Here is a 21,942-nt window from a genome sequence, read left to right on the forward strand (position 1 = left end):
ATTGGAAACCAGCTTCAACTTCAAAAGCCCAGTTGTAGTTGGAGACAGTTACCCTTGTAACTGGTTCTAGCTGACTGTCAGACCTTCTCTATTAGGACCTGTCCTTATTGATTTGGGAAAACTTGAGAGCTGATTTAACCAACTGTGCCCAGTGTAAGGGAGAATAGCCTGGTTTTTAGCTTTGGTGTCAGCAGAGCAAGTAGGAAGCCATCCTTTAACAACTGGTTGTTGATAGTGTTAGAAATTCCTTTGATCTCATGTGCCTGGTTCTTCTTGTAATTAGAAAGGCTCACTTCTTCTTTGTCAGTCCCCAAATAACTTTGAAATCCATTTTGCTAGCAGGTAAAAGGCTGCTGCTGCTACTGCTAAGTCGCTTCAGTCATGTCTGACTCTGTGCAACCCCATAGACGGCAGCCCATCAGGTTCCCCTGTCCCTGGGATTCTCCAGGCAAGAACACTGGAGTGGGTTGCCATTTCCTTCTCCAATGCATGAAAGTGAAAAGTGAAAGTGAAGTTGGTCAGTCGTGTCCGACTCTTAGTGACCCCATGGACAGCAGCCTACCAGGCTCCTCCATCCATGGGATTTTCCAGCCAAGAATACTGGAGTGGGGTGCCAGTGCCTTCTCCAAGGTAAAAGGCTAGGTGAGTGTATACCCAATCTTTGTCTTTCTGTATGTTTAATACACCTCTCTCTAGGTAAAACCAGAGCCCTGGTTCTCCATAAGGGATATCCTGGCCCCTCTATTTACCAGCTTCTGTCCTTAGGTGGGATATCCAGGCTTTACTTCCTTTAGTCTTAAAATTGAGCTAATGATACAAGCTGCCATGCTTAGTTATGTTGAACATTAAATGAGACAGCATTTGTGAAATCACTAATATACTGTCTTATAAATACTAAGTACTTTGGTGAAAGCTAATAAATGATGGAGTTTGGATTTGAACTGGATTTTATATCTTTCCTCTACAGTAAATATAATGCTGGGCCCATAAATGTATTTGGTTATCATCATTATAGCTTTTGTTCTCAAGAAAATTTGTTAGTTCTTGTGGAATTTCCAGCTTTAGAGCAGCACAGTTAAAGGGAAAGGACCTTCACACAAGTGACGAATACTATTCAGTAGCCCATAATATGTGCCAAATGAGCAATAAGTGTTGGGTATATTAAAATTTGGGTAGAGGGAGAAGTTTCTTAAAGCTGATATAAACAGCCAAACTTTAAGAAGAAGGGATTTGCCTAAACTGTGGGGGATTAATCAAATGTGAATAAGAATAATAAGAAAGTGTATTCCAAGGAGAAATTAAATGAACAAAGACATAGAAGCTGGCATGAATGGGGGGTAATTAGCGTATCTGGCTGCTGGAGTGATTTATGTAGGTAAATAATAGGAAATATGTTGAAATAGAGTGACGGTAATGAATGGGAGAGCACTTCAAATACCAAACTAGAGTTTGTGAATAATGGTGAATTGACAAAAGGGCTTAGTACTTTTGACAAAATATTTTATATTACATTCATATTTGCTTTTAAAATGCTGTCTGAAATTGTGCCACGTTTTTGGCTCGTATTGGCCCAAATTTCAAGTGTTAGATAAGAATTTCCATTTTTCTCGGTTTAGTAAAATTTGTTTTTCCGTATTTTTTACAGTGAAAGAAACAAAATGCAGATATGAATCTCCTTAGGAATATTAAAACTTATAAACAAAAAAAAATTCCTGACAAAATTTTTCCGTAGGAAGAAACAGAATGAATAATTATAGAATAATTCAAAAATAATCTATGTCAAAATTATTTTTACTGTCATGAACATAAGACCACATCAAATCTAAAGCCTGGAAACCCTCTATTATTTTATGGCCACAAGGGATGCTATATTATTATTTAAAGATATTTACTTATTTGACTGCTCTGGGTCTTAGTGGTGGCATTCGGGATCTAGTTCGCTAAGCAGGCATGGAACCTGGGTCCCCTGCATTGGTAACTCAGAGTCTTAGTTACTGGCCACTGAGGAAGTCTCAAGAATGCTATATCATTGATGTAGAAATTGACATTGTGTAGGCTATGGGATGGAACTATGGGCTGTATAGTTTTCTTCTCCTAGTCTTCTATAGACTCTGTCTTTGTTAACCTGATAGGTGATTCATAAAGCTAATTACAGATATTACTTGATAAAGAGAACCCAGATACTATTTCTAAACCTACACAGTCACACCCTCTGCCATGTTCTATCATTCAAGTGTTCTCTATTTTAACAAATAGGACAGTCATCTATGAATTTTAAAGTCTGGTGTTTGTAGGAACATAATCCAGCTCTGTAGTTAATGCTTACCAACTTTTCTTTTTATAAATCTCTACTTTTTAGAGGTTTACCAGTTAGCTTTAAAAATTCTGTTATGGTTTATAACCAGGTGTACATGAACTCTGTCAAAACAAGATGGTTTGACATCTTTTCTTTTTCTCTTTAAAACAAGCTATTTTGACTACTTCTTAGTTTCAGAATAGCTGGGCTAAAATGAGATTGAAATTTTTATACTTACTCTCTCACAGCTATAAAAATGGCTTCATTAAATGAGTAAAACCATTTTAGGTCATTACACTCTTATGTGAAGGGAAATATACTTAGCATAACAAGAATTTGACATTTTAAATATAGTCAAATTCTAAAAAGTATTAAGTTGCTGGTTGACTGCCAATTATACATGTAATAGAAGTATTTAAACAAAAGTTAGTATTTCTTTTGAGATTTAGAGAATATATTTTTGACAGTCTCAGACTTTATTCTTTTTCAAAATTTGCTACAGCCACCCATGCTTGAATACACTTTTTAATTCATTTCTAATTTTTTTACTCACAGAGTCTTAAATTTATTAAAAGTATAAGGAGGATATTGTTTGAGTTTCAGATACAGGGTAAACTTTTTTGTTATTAAAGGAAAAATGACAGTATTTAAAAAAATGACAAAATATTTTATCAATAAATTGCAGATATTTAGTCATTTAAATTTTAGTAGTAAGAAATGTTACTTATATTTTATAAAGCTTAATAGCTTTTAAGTCACTTTCTAACAAGATTATGTAATTTTATACTCATAGTGATAAGGAAAGGAGAAGAAATGTTATCTCCATTTTACAGCAAGTAGAAATAAAAGCTTCAGAATTTGTAGTTCTTTTGATTCAATCTCTCTTACCTCTCCCTGTAGTCTTAATTGTGAGATCAGGGTGCATATCTGGGGACATATAATCATTGCTCGGTCTGGCATCATACTTAGTTCTTCCTGTTTCACTTGTAGACCCAAAATGAGCTGGAGAGTGAGGCTGTGACCTTACTTCTCTGCACAACTGTAACACTGTCATCTCGCCAACTCCAGCCAAGAGAACTGTGTGGCCTGAGCAGGAGGTGGAAGCTGCCATATGCTGTTTTGTCAGTTTCTTCTGTCCTCTATTTTGTTTATACATACTTTCTGGGTTAACATCCAATTTCAAAACCCCTTCATTTTCACTCTTTTTTTATTTCATTTCTGCCCATTTTTAAATTACCTGATAACACTGTGAATACAGACATATTCACCAGTTTGAGGTTGTGGGTTTTGTTTTTGAGTGTGTGGTTAGTAATACTGCCGCAGTGGTTGTTATAGTAACCAGTTCTCCTCAGCAGAGGAAGGAACATGGGCATTTGACAATGCTTAAAATTTAATAGAAGGAGATGACGTTCCTAGATTTCATAGTTCATTATGAGATGATTCCAGGACAACTGCTGTCTTTTAAAGTCTCTCTTTTTTAAAAAATTGTATTGGGGTATAGTTAATTTAAAATGTTGTGGTAGTTTCAGTTGTATAGCAAAATGATTCTGATATATATATATATATATATCAGATATATATACATATATACTTATTCTTTTCTCATATAGGTTGTCAGAATACAGTAAGTCCTTGTTTGTTGTCTATCCTATGTAGTAATGTGTATATGTTAATATCAAGTTCCGATTTATCCCTTCCCCCTACATTTTCCCTTTGGTAACCGTAACTTTGTTTTCAAGGGATTATTTATTTTAGGAGAAATATAGAGTTCTTGCTGTGTTTCTGGATCATCTTAGTGGATGTATTAACAACAATAATGCTGTGTGTTGTCTGGCCTGGCCTCTGACATGGAGGGGATATGATTTACCACTGACTTTTCACTCCTGCCCAGCATATAACAGCTACTCATGAAGAACCGGAAGAATGGAGGAATAATATGGGAGTTATTCCAGAGGGAAAAGATCTCAGACCTGTGCAAGCATTTGAATAGGGCTGCCCTGTGCCTCCCTGTGAGGGTTCCACACACCTGTGGGTACCTCCTGGGAGCCCTGCCTTGGATCCTGGTCCTCACTGGCTGGAACCCTGGCTTTGTGCTCAAGACTGCTCTGTCCTGTGCCTATGTGTGTTTCAGGCTGTCTGGCCTCTCCGTGCATATGTGTCTTAAGTTTACACATTAATGTGAATCACGTAGACAGCCAGGGAAGCCCAAGATTGTGGAAAAAGCAAAAGGAGATGCTGAGGATACAGACATAGGAGGGCAGCCCTTGGCTTCCTCTGCCACAGTGTTGAGCCACAAAGGGACAAGTGCTTTTGTGTTAAAAGGAGAGCCACTGGATCTCAGAGATCTGTGTCATGTCATTGGCTTGGAGAGGCCTTAGAGAGGAAGCAGGAACATATAAACACTTCTGTGCTCTTACGTGGGTGTTATGACTAACACTCACGGGGAACTCAACTCACAAAAGCACAGACTGCCATGCAAACTCCACACTCTCTCCTAGCTTATCCTATTTAACTCCTTTATGGCTACCCTCTAAGACAGGCATCACACTCAGAGGTGAGGGAACTGAGGTTCTAACAAGCTCTGAAGGCCAGAGTATAGGGGGGTGGCTGACAGCTCCAGTTATGAACCAGAGTGTCTGAGAACTAACCTCATCTCTGACACTTCCCAGCTGGGTAACTGTGGACATGTGAACTTAATGCTTCAGTTCCTAGACATTCTCATCTGTGAAATAAAGTCTCTATTTTTAATAAAGGATAAAGTAGATGCAAGTGCTATCTTCCCACTTCTTTGAATTAACCTGGATAAATTGTCTCCATTGGATAGTTTTGCTTATGTAGTTATTCATCTAATGCATGTCCAGAGATGTAGGCAAAAGTGCCCAAGTTACCAGGAAAAATGAGCAAATCACATAAAGCTGCAAAATTAGTTTTATATGACATGGCCACTCACAGCAGGCAATTTGCAAAGGACAATGACATTCTCAGTGGGCTCTTCCTTCTTGCTTCTTGGTTTGATTTAGCTCATTTGTATTAGTTATTTTTTATTTCAGAAGATTCATCTGTTGGTTTGAAATGCTGTGCTTACTTGTTCAGTCATGTCTGACTCTTTGCAACCCTACAGACTGTAGCCTGCCAGGCTCATTTGTCACCGGGGAATTCTCCAGGCAAAAATACTGGAGTGGGTTTTCATGCCTTCCTCCAGGGGATCTTCCCAACCCAGAGATGGAATCCAGATCTCCTACATTGCAGGAGGATTATTCACCTTCTGAGCCACCAGGAAAACCCATGAATACCGAATTGGGTAGCCTATCCCTTCTCTAGGGGATCCACCTAACCCAGGAACTGAACCGGGGTCTCCTGCATTGCAGGCAGATTCTTCACCAGCTGAGCTACAAGGGAAGCCCCATCAATATGCATACTCCTGCTTAAATCATGTCCATATATGTATATGAGGTTTAAAAACACATTTTATCATAGAGCATTGGAGTTACTTTTATTCACTTAACATACTATGGAATACTTCCCAAGTTAATACATGATAATGTATTAAAATAAAAGATTGCATAGTCTGTTTGCCTATTAATGAGCTGTTAGGTGTCTGCAAACTTACTTCCCTGAGTAACCATGTTGTAATGGGTATTCTCATCTGCAAACTAAGCACTGTCGGAAGAGAAATTGCTGCATCATGCAATAGGAGCATGTCCCATTTTATAAATATTGCTAAATTGCTATCCAAAGGATGTAACCATTTACAATTCTATGAATGAGCTATAAATGTGCCAATTTATTTACATCCTCATCAATGATAGATATTATTTCTCTTTCAAAAATGTGTTGCCAGTCTGATGGACAAAAATCATATTACATGGTTGTCTTTATTTTGGAGGAAATAGGGGAGTAAAGACTTCTTTATAATTATAAATATGGATGTCAACCCTTGAACGGGTTTATCATATTGACACATATGTATACACACATATGTATATATATACAGATACACATACACAGACACACACACACACACACACATTCAGGATTTTTTTCCAATGTTACTTTTCTTGCAATTTTTTTACAATATCCTTCATAACACAAAATTTTACATTTTTGACAGTCAGATCTGTTTGATCTTTACTTGGGAGCTTCTCTGTTTTTATATGTTTTAATTCCAGTATTTTATTTTGTTGTATCATTTTAAACTTTAGATCTTTGATAGAACTTGATTAAATTTTCACATATAATATGACACATGCATATAATTTCTCTTCCCAAATAGAAAGCTAAATTTATCAACATTTATTGAATAATTCATCCTTTCCAAATGGCAAGAGAATCACTTAACCATTTACTAATTTCTACATATATAGTGATCTAGTTTTAAACTTCACTTTCATTGATTGATTTAATTCCTGTAATGGTACCATTAATAACATACACATACACACACACTTTATAGGGTAATATGGTATATCTTTACAATATTGTGTCTTCCCATGTAGAAATGTTTTCTCTACTTTTACAGAACATCTCTTATGTTCTTAAATAAAATAACATATATTCTATTAGGTGGGCTTCCCTCGTAGTTCAGATGGTAAAGCATTCACCTGCAATGCAGGAGACCTGGCTTCAATCCCCGGGTCAGGAAGATCCCTGGAGAAGGAAATGGCAACCCACTCCAGTATTCTTGCCTAGAGAATTCCATGGCGAGACGAGCCTGGTGGGCTACAGTTCACGTGGTCGCAAAGGGTCAGATACGACTGAGCAGCTAACACACACACACATATTCAATTAGGCAAGCCTAGTATATTTTGGACTACATTAACTTTAAGCAGGTTCTAGATTTTTGTTGCTACTATGAGAGGGATAGTTTTAAAAATATGTCCCAATTTTTCTTACCTGTGTGTTGAAAACTTTAGGTTTTTATTGGTTGATCCTCTATCCAAATAGCTTTTTAAATTACCATGTTAGCTCTACTTGCGTAGAAAGCAATGGCACCCCACTCCAGTACTCCTGCCTGGAAAATCCCATGGATGGAGGAGTCTGGTAGGCTGCAGTTCATGGGGTTGCTACGAGTCGGATATGACTGAGCAACTTCACTTTCACTTTTCACTTTCATGCATTGGAGAAGGAAATGGCAACCCACTCCAGTTTTCTTGCCTGGAGAATCCCAGGGACGGGGGAGCCTGGTGGGCTGCCGTCTATGGGGTCACACAGAGTCGGACACGACTGAAATGACTTAGCAGCAGCAGCAGCAGCTCTACTTGTACTTTACAAGTGAAAGTTGCTCAGTCATGTCCGACTCTTTGTGACCTCATGGACTATACAGTCCATGGAATTCTCCAGGCTAGGATACTGGAGTGGGTAGCCTTTCCCTTCTCCAGGGGATCTTCCCAACCTAGGGATCGAACCCAGGTCTCCCTCATTGCAGGAGGTTTCTTTACCAGCTGAGCCACAAGGGAAGCCCAGGAATATTGGAGTGGGTAGCCCATCCCTTCTCTGGGGGATCTTCCTGACCCAGAAATTGAACCAGTGTCTTCTGCATTGCAGGTGGATTCTTTACCAACTGAGCTATGAGGGAAGCCCTGTACTTTACAAGGTATTCTTTAATGAGAATGTTTCTCATATTTCACCACTTAAATAAATGGTACTGTAAGTTTCTAGATGATACACTTATCAGGTTAAGTTGGTTGCTTTTAAAAACTTGTTAAAAGCAAGTTAAAAACAAGCTTAGAAAAACTTGTTTGGTATTAAGTATTGAATTATGTAAACTTTACAAAGTGTATCAAATACTTCTGGAAAATTTAATGCAAGATGTGAAAAATCTATACACTGAAAATTAAAAAATATTTCAGAGAAAATAAAGAACCACACACACACATATATATACCATGTTTATAAAATGGAATACCTAATACAATGTCTATTTTTCACAAAATCTAAAGATCTAAAGCAATGTCAGTAGAAACTCTAGCAGGTTTCTAGAGAAACCAGAAATAGACACAGAGTCTATTTGGTGAAACAACTTTTACCAAGAGTCAAAAGCAACTTCTTTCAATTAATTTTTTTCCTGTAATAAATGATACTGATATTTTTGTGGGAAAAAGAAAGAACTTTGATTTTTATCTCAGACAATTTAGAAAAATCAATTTGAAAAAGACCATGGACCTAAACGTAAAGTCTCAAATACAGGAAAAAATAGAATATTTTCATAATCTTGGCTAAGATTTTCCCCTTCCTTCCTTCTTCCCTCCCTCCTTCTCTCTTTCTTCTTTCTTTTATTCTCAGGTTCTTTCATTTCTTATTTTTCTTAAGCAAGGCATCACAAAATACATAACATCATATTTACAAATTTGATTCCATCAAAATTATAAAAATAACTACTAAGGTAGTCCCATTAGCAATATAAAAGTAGAGCTACAGATTCAGAAGGATTTCTAGATGGACTACATATTAAAAAATAAAAAACTCCAGCAACTCAATAATAAAATGTCACCCCCCCAAAAAAATAAGTCACTTAGACAAAATGGGCAAAACACATACACAGACACTTGCTCAAAATTAACATATAAACTAAAACATATGAGTGGCCAATAAGTACATGAAAAACTATAAATGATCGGATACCAGGTAATATAAATGAAATCTTCCAGGAGATACTATAACACACCCATAGGAAGTCATAAAACAAAAATGATTGACAAAATTAAAATATTAGAGAGGGAGTGGAACAACCAAAAGTCTCACCCATTGGTGTGAGTGTCAAATTGTACGACCACTTTAAAAAACTGTTCAACAGTTTCTTAAAATGTTAAATACAACTTATCAATGCCACTCATAGATATTTATCATTGTTATGTATCTACAAAAAGCCTTTCACTAAAATGTTCATAGTAACATTATTATCATAGCAATGTAATAGACAAATACAAGATCCAGATTTATATCAATGGATAGACAAAAGTGGAAGCTAAGAAGTAATATAATGAACAACCAATACATTCAGTAAAAAGGAAAGAAATATTGCTACATTCAAGACCATAAATAATTTTAGAAATATTAAGCTAATTGAAAGAAAATGAATGAGTCCATTCATATGAAATTTTTAAATATGCAAAACAAACTCATGATGATAGAAACCAGTTGAGTGGTTGCTTCTGTGTGAGGTTGACTAGGAAAGAGACATTTGGTCATAAGAAAACTTTCTGGGGAGATAGAAATGTTTTATATTTTGATCTGAATATATGTAAATACCTCAGTTAAACATACATATTCCTCATCAAGAAGCATTATTAAGAAAGTAAATAGATATGCAGCACCTTGGGGGAAATTATTCTCATTACCATATATCAGACAAAGTAGCTTTTATCCAGAATATATAATAAGCTCATTCAAATCAATTTCAAAAATAAAGACAACTAAACTTTTTAATGGGCAAGAGACTTGTGTGGATACTTTACAAAAAAGATGTAGGAATAACCAATTGTCATAAGAAAAATTTCTGCATATTATCAGTGATCAGGGATTGCAAATTAAAACCAAAATGAAATATTGCCATGTACCCATTTAGATTAGAATGACTAAATCTAAAAATACTGAAAACATCAAAATTTGGTGAGCATGCGTACAGCTGAACCCTTATGTTGTTGAAGGGATTAGAAAATTGTACAACCCCTTTGGAAAACTTTTTGGCACTTTCTGATAAAATTAAACATGCATCTACTTTACCATCCTGCAACTCTCCTGGATATTTACCTAAGAGATCTGAAAATATATACCCACAAAAAGGCATGCACAAGAATATTTATAGTGTCTTCATTCATAACAATCCAAAAGTAAGAGCAGTTCATATGTTGATCAACAGGGGAATGTAAAAACAAAGAATGCATTGCTTAGACATAAAAACAGCATGCAGAAACCTCTAAATCATATGTTGAGTAAAAGACCAATACAGGAGAGAATTATAATCATAATTCTGTTTATATGATAAAGAAAAAGCAAAAAAGAAGTCAAAACAGTGGCTGCCTTTTCCGTGGTAGTGTTTGAAAGGGGGCATGGAGAAACTTGGTGTGGTGATAGAAATGTTCTATATCTTGATTGATTGGTAGTTATATGATTGATTACATCAATCAAGGGTTATCAAATGTTTATTTAAAATCTGTGCTTTTCACTATATGTAAATATTAAATATATAGAAATATTTAGTTCTGCTTATGCTACTTAATATTTTGAACAAAATTTATCTTGACCTTTTTTTTTTTTTTTTTTACAGTGTGCCAGGGAAATGACGTGTGATTAGCAGGACAGATTATTCTTCTGTGACTATTAAAAGTACTAAAGTGAGAAATCTGCAGCTTGAAATAGAAAAGAAACAAATGTAATCAGTGTTCTCATAGCAACAAATGCTAGAACCATTGTGCTTTCCCATGAACTGTCACAGTGGTATTGAGATGCTAGGGTAATACAAGTGGCAGTAAGTGGTGACTACCCTTGTTTTGTTAGACATTTTCTTCTGTAGCTAACCATTTTCTCTGTCTTTAGCCTTGTCCAAATATAATATATCCTTTCCATGTCAGTGTATTTTAAAGTTTTCAAGATAATTTCTAAAACCTGAAAATTCTATTCAATAAATTCATTTTCATTTGCTACGGATTTGCGGGGAGGGGTATTGAGAGGAACAAGGGCTTTCCTGGTGGCTCAGATGACAAAGAGCCTGCCTGCAATTTAGGAGACCAGTGTTCAATCCCTGGGTCCTGAAGTCCTCCAGGGGAAGTGGATGGCTACCCACTTCAGTATTCTTGTCTGGAGAATTTCATGGACATTGGAGCCTGATAGGCTACAGTCCATAGGATTGCAAAGAGTTGAACATGACTGAGCGACTAACAGAGAGGAGCAAGAATTTGGAATCAATAAATGAATGTTTCAGTCTTGGCTAAACCAGTTATTAACTCTGGGGGGTCTTAGGAAAATAAATGAACACACTGGAGCTATGTTTCTTGATGAAAGTGAAAGAGGAAAGTGAAAAAGTTGGCTTAAAGCTCAACATTCAGAAAACTGAATCATGGCATCCGGTCCCATCACTTCATGGGAAATAGATGGGGAAACAGTGGAAACAGTGGCTGACTTTACTTTGGAGGGCTCCAAAATCACTGCAGATGGTGATTGCAGCCATGAAATTAAAAGACGCTTACTCCTTGGAAGGAAAGTTGTGACCAACCTAGATAGCATATTCAAAAGCAGAGATATTACTTTGTCAACAAAGGTCCATCTAGTCAAGGCTATGTTTTTCCAGTAGTCACGTATGGATGTGAGAGTTGGACTGTGAAGAAAGCTGAGCACTGAATAATTGATGCTTTTGAACTGTGGTGTTGGAGAAGACTCTTGAGAGTCCCTTGGACTGCAAGGAGATCCAACCAGTCATCCTAAAGGAAATCAGTCCTGGGTGTTCATTGGAAGTACTGATGTTGAAGCTGAAACTCCAATCCTTTGGCCACCTGATGTGAAGAGCTGACTCATTTGAAAAGACCATGATGTTGGGAAAGATTGAAGGCAGGAGGAGAAGGGGATGACAGATGATGAAATGATTAGATGGCATCACGGACTCAATGGACATGAGTTAGGTTAAACTCTGGGAGTTGGTGATGGGCAGGCCTGGTATGCTGCGGTTCATGGGGTCAGAAAGAGTCAGACACAACTGAGCTACTGAATTGACTGACTGGAGCTATAATAAGACTGAGTGGTTTTAATGGACAGTTACACAATATATATGTAAAGGGCTTTGGTTTTGGTAAAGGCACAAAAATGTCAATTACCTTTTATCCCATTTCTGTGAGTATATGATGTACAAGTCATTCTACTTTACTCATTGCTTATTTAATAATTTACTGTTAATACCAATTATCACACCTGCAGACAAAATTAGTAGTAATATCACAAAAATATAGAAAACTGAGAGAAAACATGAAATAAAGATCAAATTCTAAAAGCAGGCTGCATGCATTCATAAAGGGTTTCATAAACTAACATACATATTCATAATTGTTTGTGAATTACATAAAACATTTTTTAGATAAATAAAAGCATACTTTTGAAATAAATTCTGAGACTCCAGTGTAAACAAAGTTGGAGGATCCTGTGTAGTTACTTCCAGTCACTTCCCAAATCTTGTTGAAAAGACAGAAAAAATATGACTATAAGAATAAATTCAAAACAGTACCAGAAAACTGGAAAGGTGCCACCCACAAGCCAGAATAGATAGGAATTTGCTAACTTATAAAGCAAATGCTATCAATTTGAGAAAGAAACCCAAGAGAATTAAGGATTCTGCAATCTCAAAGTGGAAGTCTCTCCAAAAGCTGAATTTCTTTGGCACAACCACAACAGTCCCATCATCAGATGTGGTGATGTGGTGGTGCAAGCAAAAGAAGTGGCCATGTGTAAGAACTTATCTGTGTGTTACATCATTCTCAGATTAAATCTGTGCACATAATTCTCAAAAAAAGGAGGATGTTATTACCAAGGAGCCTTGTGGACTTGATGTTGGGGCCAGATTGGCAGAACAGTACTACAGCTGCTGAAGCAACAGAAGGTCAAGCATCCTTGCTAGAATAAATGACACATTACCTTCAACACTAAAACCCCCCCAAGGGGCAGCCCTCAGTCTCCTTTGTGTAGCTCCTAGCTTTGAGCTTCCTGTGAGGCTCCATGTACCTCCACATGCAACTAGCTCTTCTCATGATGAACTCCTCTCTAATTTCATGTCCCAGATGGAGTCATCTCTTCAGGGAAGACTTCCATGACCAACGGACCTAGAGTAGACACCCTTCATTTGTTAGTTTCTATCTTAGCCCTTTTTTAAATCAGAGCACTTATTAAATGGAATTGGGCTTCCTGGTGGCTCAAATGGTAAAGAATCTGCCAGCAAAGCAGGAGACCTGGGTTTGATCCCTGGTTCAGGAAGATCCCTTGGAGAAGGAAATGGATACTCTTTCCAGTATTCTTGCCTGGAGAATTCCATGGACAGAGGATCCTCGGGGGCTACAGTCTGTGGGGTCACAAAGAACTGGACACGACTGAGCAACTAACACTTTTAATACTTTTTCACATGACTTGTAATTATTTTATTAGACTTCTTACTTCTATTTCTCTTTCAATTCAAATGTAAGCAGCATCCCTCTGACCCTGTTTCTGGTTGATGGTGCTGTTCGCTGCCTTTTTCAGAGCCTGGCAAAACAAATAAGTTGCTCAACAAAAGTATGTTTAATGAATGAGTGAATTAGATAAGTACCTATGGAACATTTAAAAATAAGCCATAGTTTTAGCTACAAGGAAAAATTTATTTCCTTAGAAATAATACATGTTCTTTGAAAGCAATGTAATACTCTAGAAATTTGTCACAAAAAGAGAGCAAAAAATGAAGTTTATATAATCTATCTCTATGTAACTATACCCCTTATAACTAACTCAAAATAAAATTACTAGTGAAATTACATCTATTAGAAATGGATGGAGAGCAAAAACAACACAGATAAATGGATGCCTATATGCTTTATAAACTATCTCGTTACTGAATAAATCATGGCTGGGATCCAAAGAAAAAGCAACTATTTCCAACTAATATCATGTTCTAGAAGAAGACCTTAATTGGAATAACCATTTGACCAACCATAGTTTGTAGTATAGGTTCTATTTGTGCCTGTAGCGGCTTCATACCTAATAGTGGTGAGATACTTAAAAATGAGTTGAATGCTAATTATTGAATACATATTTGCTTATATAATCATTTTCTGTTTTTAATAAGTAAATTATTCTGGTACAGAATAAAAGCTGTTGAAAGGGACTAAAGGTCTATCAATAGTAACCCGATCCTGTAGATACTCAGAACTCTGTTTCTGAGGACCAGTCCAACATATCATACACTTCCTGTATGATATGCTGTTCCTTCCTTAATAACTCTATTTCATTTTAATAATTGCTCAACGTCTCTCTAGTAGTGTTGCATAAATAAATGTGCCAAATATTTATCAGAGTTCAGTCTTGCACTTACTCTGCCTTGTGCTATGGGCTGAAAACTTAAAATTATATTTCCTAGACTCCTTTGCCAGCTGTTCACGGGTTAGGTTCTGCCAAAGTGAGGCACTTGTGCTAGACTGAAATTTAAAGAGAAGATGTCATTATTATTTCTTCTGTGGCTTCTGCATAGCAGGCTACTGGAGATGCTCTGGTGGTACTGGGGGAAGGCCAGCAACTTCAGACCAATGGGGGCTCCAAGGTCTTGCTCTATTGCCCTGTGGCCTCCTAGCCGCCTGCTTGTCTGACTTAGTGGTATTTGTACCACACTCCCTGTGGACACGGCAGCCATCCTAGAGATGGACTCTGAATAAACTCCTTTCCTTTTCACTCCTTGACCCTTCTAACACTTTGAGAACCAGTTTCTCTATTTAGTGCTCTCTGTTTCAAATAATTAGAGTGGTTTCAGTTTCTCAGCCTGAATGGATACAGTATGAGATACAGAGGAATTCGAGGACTTGAAAAGGTTATAGAATGTAGATACTCTTGGTCTGAATCCCATAATGCTGCAATCCATGTCATTGCCCAGCTGTTCAACCAAAGAAAGAGCCAGGAGTTAGCCACAGAGACATCACCAATTTATTGAATGGGAAATCTTAAAGTTAAAGGCAAAGGTCCTGTAGCAACACCCCACCATGCCTGGTCTGCCGCAGGCAAGACTCAGCTGCAATATGGCTACACAAGGGAGGAGGAGGCTAGCAGTTATAGAGGGCATGGTGTCAGAAAGGTTCCTTGGTTGCCAAGGTGACTGCTGGCCCACATGCTTCTCAGAAGCTCTTTTCCACAGCTATTGTTTCCTGTTGATGATCAAACATACTGGAGTCCTGGTTCTGGGCTAGAACAATCATTAGCTGGGAGGGGTGTGGGAGGTGGGAGGGTCTGTCTGATCATGCAGATGGTTACTGATTAAACTTTCTTGGACTTTTGAGGGCAAGGCAATCATGCCCTTAAGATAAGGGTGAGGCAGGGCCAGGTCAAGCAGGGATTGTACAGAGAATAAGACAGCAGCCATCTTATGGGTCCCGCTTATACAGATATGGAATCTGAATATACTATGAAGTGTTATAGTTAAGAGCTTGGGCAATAGTAGTAACTATTATTTATTCTGTTTACTGAACAATTGGAACATTTAAAAATTACTCTCAACTAGTATTTAACTACAAGGGTTTGTTAGTTTTAGGAGAAACAAAAGTTGGAATGTCTAACTATATATGGGCTCTTGCATTTCTTTCATTATCTAACTAATTGGATTAGGACAACTCTGGTAATCTACAACATTCTTTTTGTTCATAGCCCTTTGAATCTATTAGGAAACTAGGTTTCCTTGGGCATGTAAAATTTTTGCTAGTTAGGGTTTTAAGAACACCTTCCTAAGATTAGCCTTGAAAGAAAAATATTCTTGGAAATATATTTACCAAGAATACATGACTGAAGATAAATATTCATCTCAGTGATGTTATTTTTGTAATCATACCAACCTGTACCAAAACATACTCCTTGGAGAGCGTCAGACATCACCTTATTCACTGCCAGGGAGTCCATTAATTCTGAAGAGGTTTTTAACTTTTGCCAAAAATGAATATTCTCTAGCTTTGTCTTTACCGTTTGTAGATTACACCAGAAACCAAAAGATGCCACGAGGGAAGGAGGTTGGGAATGAGTGTGGAGTGAGGTGAGGAAGGTTTTTTAACAAGAGGTTAAATAGAGTGGAGTTTTATGTGAAATGAGTGTCATAAAAGTTATAAAATGCATAGTTTTTGGAAGTAAAAAGCTTACCTATTATTTGAAATTGTGTATTATTTTTTTAAAGTATGTTCTTTGTATATACAGATCTATTTCGGATCCCTAGTATTTGTAAGATAAGTACAGAACTAGAATACCATACACATTACCCAAAGAACTGTATACTTCAGCCTAAAGTGTAAGAACTGTCCTACTGAGCAAATGGTTCCTGGCAGTGGAAATAATGTTATATGAACTATTTTTAAAGTGGATGGATGTGTCACAAAGCTTTTCAAGAAATATATACTTTGAAACCTAAAGCTAAAAATGTGTGTGCTGTTCCTCTAAATAGAATATCTAATACAGAAAATAGAAACGAGTTAATTTCAGTTCTTAAAATTTCATATGACAAGTTTGCTGGAAATTTTTGTGGAGTTTGGTGTTGAAAACTTGGCACAAAACTTGAGAATTTATATTCTAAAGATGTCTTGCATCCTTTCATATAGACCAAATGAATTGTGGTGAGGGGAAAAAAAATCAGCCTTCTATTTTCTGGATGCAGATTTGAAAGCTAAAACAAATTCTCTTATTAATGTTTAATGTCTCAATTTTTAAATTGTTAAAAATATATGTAAATAAAACTATAAAACTTTCAAAATTGAATTTTGAGACATCTAAATTTATAGTCCTCAAACAACTCATAATTGGGGGTACTATCTTAACCCATTCAGGGTTTTTATACTGGATTATATGAGACCCAGGCAGTAAGAAACCTCTGTTATTAGGGTGTGTGCTTTTGTGCTAAATTGCTTCAGTTGTATCTAACTCTTTGTGACCCCATGGACTGTAGCCCACCTGGCTCCTCTGTCCATGGGATTCTCCAGGCAAGAATACTGGAGGGGGTTGCCATGGCTTTCTACAGGGGATCTTCCCAACCCAGGGATCAAACCATGAACTCCTGCATTGCAGACAGATTCGCTAATGTCTGAGCCACTGAGGAAGCTTGTTAATAGGGTATCCCTACTCTGTTTACAAGCAGGTAAAATCTGCAGAAGTTTTCATGGCCTTCGTAAAACATCTCTGGTCTTGTCCAAAAGCAGAAAGAGCCAGTGGCAAATGGCCTCTTTCTCATGGGGAGAACTACCTCTCCCTAGGTTTTTCAACCACTAGTGAAACCTAAACATTATACTTTTGAACTACAGTGTTGGAGAAGACTCTTGAGAGTCCATTGGACTGCAAGGAGATCAAATCAGTCAATCCTAAAGGAAATCAGTCCTGAATATTCACTGGAAGGATTGATGCTAAAGCTGAAACTCCAATACTTTGGCCACCTGATGCCAAACTAACTCATTTGAAAAGACCCTCATGCTGGGAAAGATTGAAGGCCAGAGGAGAAGGGGATGACAGAGCATGAGATGGTTGGGTGGTATCACCAACTAAATGGACATGAGTTTGAGCAAGCTCTGGGAGTTGGTGATGGACAGGGAAGCCTGATATCCTGCAGTCCATGAGGTCACAAAAAGTCAGACATGACTGAGTGACTGAACTGAACTGAAACAATATACAGAACTCCAGCTAAAATGCATACTGGAAGTAGAAGTAAATAAAAGGAGTGAGAATGAAGATAGTGAATAATCACGTACAGCACATGTATAGAATAAGAGCAATGTAAGTTTTGTTTAATCATGCTGCTGCTTGCTGCTGTTGCTAAGTTGCTTCAGTCGTGTCTGACTCTGTGCAACCCCATAGACGGCAGCCCACCAGGCTCCCCCGTCCCTGGGATTCTCCAAGCAAGAACACTGGAGTGGGTTGCCATTTCCTTCTCCAATGAGTGAAAGTGAAGAGTGAAAGTGAAAAGTGAAAGTGAAAAGTGAAAGTGAAGTCACTCAGTCATGTCCCACTCTTCGAGACCCCATGGACTGCAGCCTACCAGGCTCCTTTGTCCATGGGATGTTCCAGGCAAGAGTACTGGAGTGGGTTGCCATTGCCTTCTCCATGTTTAATCATAAGAAGTTGAAATATATAGTATATATCCTCAGCCATTTCCCATAGTTGATTTGTTTGTTTACTTGCCTTTTTAACCAATAGGAGATTTGTTATGGAGTGCTCTTGGAGAAAACACTTGTGGGAGGTAAGGAAAGGGAGCAAGATTGGGCAAAGGGAAACTACCTTAAGAAAGCTATCACCTGACTTTACTGGGAATCTCAAAATGGCATAACCTTCAGAGTTATCCTAAAAGCAGGGTCAAAAATGTCAGGTCTTTATCCCATGCCAACTAAGCACTGCTTATTTTCTGCCTTGAGAAGGAAGAATGATGTTAGGTAAGGCGTGCATGCATGCATGCTAAGTCGCTTCAGTTGTGTCCGACTCTGTGAGACCCCATAGACGGCAGCCCACCGGGGTCCTCCATCCACAGGATTTTCTAGGGAAGAATACTGGAGTGGGTTGCCATTTAGGTAAGGCAGATCTTACCTAAGGCAGTCCTCAAAGTGGACTCCTAGGTGAGGGATGCCTGCTGGCAACATTTCCGGTAATTGAGATAACAAGGCCTTTAATGCTGAAGACAGTCTAAGTGATAAAGCCCGACTTCCCTACAGACCACTCTCTGTGTGGCTCAGATCCATTTAAAAAAATTTAATTTTTAATTGGTGAAAATTGCTCTACAATTTTGTGCTGATTTCTGCCATATAGCAACATGAATGTCATAATTATATATATATATATATGTACACACACACACACATCCCTTTCCTCCCTCCCCTCCCTCCCCCCGTTCCACCCTTCTAGGTCATCACAAGTACCAGGCTGGGCTTCCTATGTTACATATCAGCTCCCCACTAGTTATCTATTTTATACACGACACCATATGTATGTCAACTCTACTTCTCAGTTCATCCCACCCTCACCTTTTCCCCCACTGTGTCCACAAGTCTGTTCTCTACCATTTTCCTCAGTACTGGTTTTCTAGATTCCATATATATGCATTAGTATATTATACTTGCTTTTCTCTTTTGGACTCACTTCACTCTGTATAAGAGGCTCTAGGTTCATCCACCTAACTACAACTGACTCAAATTCATTCCTTTTAATGACTGAGTAATATTCCCATTATATGAATGTACTACAACTTCTTTATTCATTGATCTGTTGATAGACATGTATGTTGCTTCTATGTTCTGGATATTGTAAATATTGCTATTATGAACATTAGGGTGATATGTCTTTTAGAATGTGGTTTTCTCAGGGTATATGCTCAGTAGTGGGGTTACTGGATCATATGGTAGTTTTACTCCTAGTTGTTTTTTGTTTTTTTTTTTTCTTTAAGGAATCTACATACTGTTTTCCATAATGGTTACATTAGTTTACATTCCCATCAATGTAAGAGGGTGCTCTTTTCTCCACGTCCTCTCCAACATTTATTATTTGCAGATATTTTGATGATGATGGCCATTCTCACCAGTGTGAGGTTATCACCTCATTACAGTTTCGATTTGTATTTCTCTGTCAGGAAGCAACAGTTAGAACTGGACATGGAACAACAGACCGGTTCCAAATAGGAAAAGGAGTACGTCAAGGCTGTATATTGTCACCCTGCTTATTTAACTTATATGCAGAGTACATCATGAGAAACACTGGGCTGGAAAAAGCACAAGCTGGAATCAAGATTGCCGGGAGAGATATCAATAACCTCAGATATGGAGATGGCACCACCCTTATGGCAGAAAGTGAAGAGGAACTAAAAAGCCTCTTGATGAAAGTGAAAGAGGAGAGTGAAAAAGTTGGCTTAAGGCTCAACATTCAGAAAACGAAGATCATGGAAGCTGTTCCCATCACTTTGTGGGAAATAGATGGGGAAACAGTGGAAACAGTGTCAGACTTTCTTTTTTTGGGCTCCAAAATCACTGCAGATGGTGACTGCAGCCATGAAATTAAAAGACGCTTACTCCTTGGAAGGAAAGTTATGACCAACCTAGATAGCATATTGAAAAGCAGAGATGTTACTTTGCCATCAAAGGTCCATCTAGTCAAGGCTATGGTTTTTCCTGTGGTCATGTATGGATGTGAGAGTTGGACTATGAAGAAAGCTGAGTCCTGAAGAATTGATGCTTTTGAAGTATGGTGTTGGAGAAGACTCTTGAGAGTCCCTTGGACTGCAAGGAGATCCAACCAGTCCATCCTAAAGGAGATCAGCCCTGAGTGTTCATTGGAAGGACTGATATTGAAGCTGAAACTCCAATACTTTGGCCACCTCATATGAAAAGTTGACTCATTGGAAAAGACCCTGAGGCTGGAAGGGATTGGGGGCATGAAGAGAAAGGGACGACAGAGGATGAGATGGCTGGATGGCATCACCAACTCAATGGACATGAGTTTGGGTAAACTCCGGGAGTTGGTGATAGACAGGGAGGCCTGGTGTGCTGCGATTCATGGGGTCACAAATAGTTGGACATGACTGAGCGACTGAACTAACTGAACTGACTGGCCATCTGTATGTCTTCTTTGGAGAAATATCTGTTTAGGTCTTCTACCCATTTTTTGATTGGGTTGTTTATTTTTCTGATATTGAGCTATATGAGCTGCTTATGTATTTTGGAGATTAACTCTTAGTCAGTTGCTCCATTTGTAATTATTTTCTCCCATTCTGAGGGTTGTCTTTTTATCTTGTTTATAGTTTCTTTGCTGTGCAAAGTGTTTAAGTTCTATTAGGTCCCATTTCTTTATTTTTTTTTTTATTTCTATTAATATAGGAAGTGGGTCAGAGAGAATCTTGCTGTGATTTATGTCAAAGAGTGTACTGCCTATGTTTTCCTCTTTCCTCTAAGAGCTTTATAGTTTCTGGCCTTAAGTTTAAGTCTTAAATTATTTTGATTTTATTTTTGTGTATGGTGTTAGGAAGTGCCCTAATTTAATTCTTTTTCATGTAGCTGTCCAGTTTTCCCAGCTCAAATAAGGACTGAGACATCTTTATAGAATTCTAGTGGACCTGTCTTCCTGATGTCTTGATCTTCAATTATGAAGGTTCTAGACTTTGGTCATCATATCTTTCTCAACCCATTTATGTTAAAATTGACAAAGGGAGCAAAAGGTGGCACTGAAATTGGTGATTTCAGCACTACCCATATGCTCAAATATTCCCATTGTATAGCACAGCCCACCTCCTCTTCTTGTCTGCTAGTCCCTTGACACAGGAGCTTAAGTGCTCAGATGGCAATTATAGTTTACAGTTTAATGGTACTCTTGCTGTGTCTTTGAGAGAAGTATTCTCTAGCAGATGCATTTATTATTTTGTTAGAAATGTAAAATATTTTGGAAGAATTTCCAACCCAGAATTTTTTAAGAGTGAAAGGGAATAATAGTAGGTACAATGTTCTATATGTTTAGTGTAATCATCTAGGACTCACTAAAAATAATTATGCAACTGCTGCTAGGGAAGAAAATCTTACTTAACATAGTAATACATGGTTTTATTTTAATGAAATGATTGATTTTCTGTATTTTATTATGTTATCGATGAGTATAAAGGGCATATTAATATAGGGTAAAGATATCCTTTCTTATGTGTATACATATGTGTATACATGTTAGAACAACTATGCAAATTAAGCTTTTGGTAGGTCAATGAGCATTCAGAGCTTCTCAATTTTCACCAAAGTTTATAAAAAAAAGAAGACTTTAGAGAAATATTAACACCATTATCTGTAATTGTAGACGAGGAAAATAATAGAAATAATGAATCCATTATAAATAAACTAAGAAATTCCTGCTTTGTGCATGCATTTTGGATGAATACTTAAGATATATTTCATTGATTAGATTTTTTTAAAAATATCACTCATCCAATATCAATAAGATGAATGCTT

General features: G+C 37.5%; 1 long non-coding RNA gene across 1 annotated transcript; it reads left to right on the forward strand.

Annotated features, from left to right (window-relative positions):
* The first annotated feature begins 7,663 nt into the window (after nt 1-7,663).
* On the forward strand, nt 7,664-12,411 carry LOC147378367 (uncharacterized). The gene is made up of 2 exons (XR_015151998.1): nt 7,664-7,889; nt 10,563-12,411. It is a non-coding gene; the product is annotated as an uncharacterized LOC147378367 (long non-coding RNA).
* The last annotated feature ends 9,531 nt before the right edge of the window (nt 12,412-21,942 follow it).

Source organism: Bos grunniens, chromosome 2 (assembly GCF_055505025.1).
Source record: "Bos grunniens cultivar Pamir isolate PY7600 chromosome 2, Bosgru_T2T1.0, whole genome shotgun sequence".
Taxonomy (NCBI): domain Eukaryota; kingdom Metazoa; phylum Chordata; class Mammalia; order Artiodactyla; family Bovidae; genus Bos; species Bos grunniens.